General features: G+C 35.8%; 1 long non-coding RNA gene across 1 annotated transcript in view; it reads right to left on the bottom strand.

The window, feature by feature from the left end:
• Window positions 1-5,162, bottom strand: part of LOC106487591 (uncharacterized) — a 7,275-nt gene extending 2,113 nt beyond the window's left edge. Inside the window, exon 1 of the long non-coding RNA XR_001293093.2 lies at window positions 2,905-5,162. This is a non-coding gene — a long non-coding RNA (uncharacterized lncRNA). The remainder of the gene's footprint in view (window positions 1-2,904) is intronic.
• Between the last annotated feature and the right edge of the window lie 838 nt (window positions 5,163-6,000).

The raw sequence follows: 6,000 nt of genomic DNA on the forward strand, positions 1-6,000 counted from the left end.
ACACCTGACTGTCTCCCATACTTGGAGAAATGCAAAACATACTATTAAAAACGCCTGGTTTGCCAAACAGGAAGACACAGAGGTCGATACTGTTATTATGTAGCTAGGATGAGCTGTTCTAAGGCTTGGTACATGTACAGTAAATGATACAGCTCTGGCATAGCAACATATTTCACTCACAACTAACAATGAAGCAATAGACCCTAGTCAAAAAGCAGAACTAGACTAGGAGCTGATCAGTTGGGGGTTGGTTTTGTTTTCAAACCAGTTTTATCTAAAAAGCAAATTTAACATTCTTATCTTTTATTATAAAAATACATCTCACTAGCTGCAGTCTTATCTGTTGCTTCTTTTCTGTTGAACTAGAAGTGATTTACATAACTTTTTCTGCTAGAGTTTACAGAAACACTTTATTCTCATCTCTAAATCAGTTATCATTGAAATTACAAATAGTATACTTCTTTAGAGAATTTTTTGTCTTGATTTCAGGTAGGTATTACTGAAAAGGTGCATTCTACCATGTAGTGCATATAGTTCTTGGATGAAAGCCAAGAACTCCTCCTCTCCCCCCCCCCCAAGAAAACCAAAATCTTTTCTAATTGAGCCTTTGCTCAGAGCAGTATATTATAGGACTCAAAATTATCTAAGAAATACAAAACTTAGTATAGGCAATTTCTGAAAAGCTCATATATAAAATTAGTCTGAAACTAAGAGGTGAAAAACCTTGTAGGTAAAAACAGATGAATTCCTCCTCAAAGTATTTGGATCACAAAATATATAAAGAAACTTCCTACTACCCCGGTTGTGAAATGCCATTCATCTCCTGTACAGGCATGGTATGTTTAGCTGAAAAGAAGAACCAAGTATTTTGTATGATGGAAAAAAATATGGAAATTGGCTAAAAATAACTACCTACCTACCTGACTAAAAGGAAATCATTATGGAAACAGCACACAAATGATGATAGCAAATCTGACCAGGATACTTACAGTGAAAGTGACAATTTATTTTTCAACTGCTCCATAACAAAAGTAAATGTGCTAAAGTTTGGGTAGATGTTTCTTGCAATTAAACAAATCTTTTTAATGGCCTCTGAACAATCTCTTACTTTAAAATATATTACCTTTAAAATATTTTTAGCATAAAATAAAAAGAGGATAATTTTGTCAGTTCTAGTATGTTGCCTCTAGCAGATCTACTGAGGAATGATCAGTACCCACATGACAATAGCTCACTTATTTCAGTCTTCATTGCTGTGTAGCTAGAATTTTTCCTTTCTCTTTCCCTCCTTCCTTTTACTACAGTAAAATAAATAAACAAACCACATAAAATACCAAAAGCTGATGCATAAAAATAGCATCTCCAACATCTTTGGTGTTTAAAAAAGCAAAAGCATTACCCACTGAACTGTTTTTTCTGCTGTTACAGTAGAAAAGGTAAAAGTGAGATAATTTTCTCTCAACAAATTTAAGATGAAAATATTACAAAATTCAAAGACTTTTCACATTTTAAGTGATGGTAATTTGCTCATATTTTTCTAATTAAAATAGTCATAGCTCTTCCCAGGAACAAAGTTACTATTACACTACTATACTGCACATTTTGTAATAAAAGTGAGTTTAAGTACCTGGCAGGTTTTTTTTTTTTTTTTTTACAGTTTGTTTTTAAATATGCAATTTCAAAATATATAAAACAACAGTATAAAAAGTATATGTTTACGTTTAATTATGACATTCTTTGGACAGAAGTTATCCTCACTTGAAACTTTTAAAATTAAATCTATCTGTAGTTGCTGAGTTGTTTTATACGGAAAAATTATTCCAGTGTCTCATTTAATCCATCATTTTCCAAATTTAACATTAAATTATTTCTATTTACTAATGCACAACTAAAACTGTCACATCAAGCTTAGCATTTTTTCCTTGCTTATGTGGTTAAAGTAGTAAAATCAGTATCAATAAATCAATAAATTGTGAAACAATTTACATGGAAAGAATCTGATAGCTATTTGTCAACAAAATGCCACCATTCCAGTACATCCTCTTCAACAGAGCAGTCACTAGTCGCCTTATTTTAGTAGCAGTACTATGTTCAAAAATACAGATTGTGTTTTATACTGGCCACGTGCTGATTCTGCTTACAAGAGTTTTTATATCTCTTCCAACGTTGTTCCCAAAGAAATATATGAGTATGATTCTTTTTGCTTTCTACTTTAGATTTTTTCCACCTTTGCTTATAGAATTTTATTATTTACCATGTCGCATTTCAGTTCTGTTCACGTGGTTACAGGCCAACACAATTTACTTTTTTTCCCCGGCTGGGGAATCTTGCAAGCATTTTTCAAATGTAACAGTCCACTGAGATTTCTCAATTTTCTCAGGAAGAAATCATACAAATCAAAGACAGCATTTACTTCAGTGGTGAACAACAACATATGTACTGCCATATCAGGCTATGTCTTTATCATTAGTTTTTATTAAATAAACCCTAACTATCTGAAGCGAGGGTAATACTTGGAAAACTGAGTCCTTAGTTCAAGATGAATTATTTGGACTTTCATTGGTCATTATTTTTAAGTTGCTTTTATATTCCTTTCCATAACTGCTTAAGGGGGTAGATTCACCTCACCATGATACACATAATCCCCCCCTCCCTTTTTTTATAAGGGGTAGCATACACAGTTTCTTGTTTTTACACTGAAGTAGGGAGAAAATTTGTTGTCTTCTAGCTTCTGTTACTGACTCATCCATGCGACTCAATGTGTAAAGAAACTCAGTTTCTTTACACCTCAGCTGTAAAAGAAATATAAGCCAAATACAGTCCTCGTTTAAAAGTTATTGACACCTCTAGTATTCTGTGTGAAGAATCAATATAGGCTTTGAGTAGTACATCAGGGTAACTTACCTCTGCCTTAAGAGTACCGGGCTGATGTTGCTCCATCTTCTCACAATTACTTTCCCAATTTTATTACCTTTACTTGTGGGCATTTCAAATCTGAAGAAAAAAATACAGATAATGATCAAGACATGAATCATTTTTAACCACCTCTGGCTTTTAGGAGTTCTTGGTCCATCACTCAAAAAATGCAGTAAACAAATCAGACATTTTTAAGCAACCCTTCTGCACACTGTGAAACCTGCCGCTTGCCCGATGAAGCACGATGTGCTTATACATCACATACAGCATCCTACTGGCAGTCAGACACGTGGTCAAGAACAGCTGCCGCTACCTTACTGTTGTACTTCCAGGTAGAGAACAGCTCTGCAATACAGGTCGCCCTCCCTGGCTGGCAATATTTTGGAGTGTCATCATATCACTATCATACGCCTGGTAAGGTAATTCATCGTATTAGTGGTGCTGAACTGACAGATTATGTAACAATTTGACAGGGAGGGGGTGTTTGCCTTTTCAACAAAACAGCTCAAAGCCCCTTTTTGAAAATGGGGCGAAAGGAAAGATAAATAACCTTTGGTAAGGAAAGAAAGTATGCATAAAAGATGATCACGTTTACAGAATAATACCTTTAAAAGAACAGAAGATCATATAAATTGACAACTGTGATGGGAGATGCTATTCAGAGTTTTCATGAAAAGTAATAAGGTTTCATGATACCACCAACTTTTATTGTTCTATTAAACATTCTACTCAAAAGAATTCCAAGGATTACAGGTCTCTCTCCTTCACTAGCTTCCTACCACCACCTAGGAACTTACCAGCCTTGAAAGAACTGAATAAATGGCACCTGTCTGCAGAGCACTTCATCCCATCCTGGAGGCTGCATCAATTTGGGTAGCAGAAAGCTGTCTGCTGCCAGCTCAGGTGGAAGGAGCTAGGCAGGACAGAGGTAGAGAAGCCAGGGAACAGAATATACAGAGCAGGGAACCTGTGGAAGTACTGGGATACAAGAATTTTACCGTGATTTGACTTCATGTATTTTTAGAATTGTGACACTTCCATTGCATCAATAAACTATCCATCACAAGTTCTGTCTAATATTAAATATTTACTGGGAAACTGCACTGAAAGAGTCTAGGAACTGTGCCTCAAAATCAGGAATCAGTTGAAACTTCTTACGTTTTACAAGATTTAAAATGCATTTCCTAGTAAAAGTTTATGCCAAGAACACTGAACAACCACTTGCTATTAATATGGAATTTCAGATCTACTCAGAAAACACATCTGCAGAGAAAAACAATGAAGGCTCTACCTGAGGCTTATCTCCTGTTGGATGTACACTTATTTAAATGAAGCATAAAAATATCCAAAATTACTTGAACACCACACACAAAGTAAGAGCACTGTATATACTACCACTTCTCTAAGCTGCTCCTTGTTCAGCTGCCTCAACATTACTTTATTTTCCCTTCCCTATCCCCAGCTTCTCTGTCCTTTCTTTCCCAGCCTCTGCAAGGTCACATCTGCAATACATTCCACAGGCCTTTTTCTGTTGATTCCTTCTCCTTTCTGTCCATACATATTACGTCCTTACTCCCATTGCCAGAAGCTACTGAATTTTAAAACCACTGCTCAAGCAGCAAGTCCAACAGATTCATTTTTCAACACTGTTTGAAATTTAACAACATATGGGTAGCAAACCTTAATACTAAGTGGGTTAAATCTCAAGGTTGCTTCTCGCTCGGACAGACCTTGTTTCCACAAGTTTTCTTCTTAGCTAGGTTTTGTTGTCCCTGGAGAAGAAACAAACAATTAATATAAAGAAAGAAATGTTTGAAATAGTTTAATAAGTCAATCAAGTAAAAGTGGTAACTATCAGTCACGCACAAGCCTCAATAATCATTTTGAGACTTTGCATTGGACAAGGTTGCCTGTAACCAGTAGGTTAAACTTAACAACTCAGTTTCCCCATCTAGATATCACAAAAAGCAAGACCATCCACAGAAGATCATACTAGTCTGCACAAGTCCTCTACACTTTCCCTGTATTTGTAACTTAGTTGATAATAACAAACTACAATCATAGTTTTTCCAACCACTACTTCCTCCATCATGAAAACTCCTGTCTTGAAAACATATCCCTCACAAATTCTGATGTTCCAAAAAGGTATGAGATTCTTCTTCCTGATTAGAAAGACATCTCGTTAGATAGAATACCGCTAACTCTTAAACCTTTTAAAATATAATAATGAAGCTGAAGATGAATTAAACTTCATCCAGCATCCATCATTTCATTTCTGCCATCATTAAATATTTTGCTATCATTAAACATGTTTTAAAAGTTTGTGCACTTCATAGTTATGTACTTTTAGGGGAAGAAAAAAGCAGATGCAATAGAAAACCTAGATAATGAAACTGACACCCCACAGTACACCACCTCCTGAAACACAGCAGATAGCACTCACTGACACCAAACACAGTCCCTTCTAATAGGAAGAAGTCCTGATGCATCCCGTAACCATAATAACTAAGCATCATTTATGGAGGTTCCTCAGCTGAGACTTGCAGAACGATATCCTCCCCTACACAAACAATGACAAATACTGTATAGCTTTCTACCATGTCTTTTCTCAAACTTTGGAAAAATGAGATTAACTTCCTGCGGCAATAGGAAAAAAAGCCTTTCACTGCATTCCTTGAAAGACACACTACTAGCTATCCTCAAACAGACAATTCTGTGCACTCCAGGCACTGTAACTTCTTACAAGTGATCTCGCCAACTGCTCCTCCCTTTTGATTAAGTCATGAGCTCTGAAAGTCAACTTTAACATATTTAACCGTAGTTACACTGCATGCTTTCATATTTTACAGTAATTATTTGCAGGTGCACAAATAGAAACAAAGATGCCACATTTCACTTGTGACTAGCCAATAAGCATCCTGGCATTTCACCTGCTTTCAAAGAGGTCCTTTTGGCTCTTTAGGCATACCCATACATTTTACACACAGAAAACTATGCAAGAATACAAGCTGGTACTGCATAACTACCTACCTTTCAGTGAACAATTTGGAAATCATGTATTATTTAACAAGTAGCAAATGCCAA

Source organism: Apteryx mantelli, chromosome 13 (assembly GCF_036417845.1).
Source record: "Apteryx mantelli isolate bAptMan1 chromosome 13, bAptMan1.hap1, whole genome shotgun sequence".
In the NCBI taxonomy this organism is placed as follows: domain Eukaryota; kingdom Metazoa; phylum Chordata; class Aves; order Apterygiformes; family Apterygidae; genus Apteryx; species Apteryx mantelli.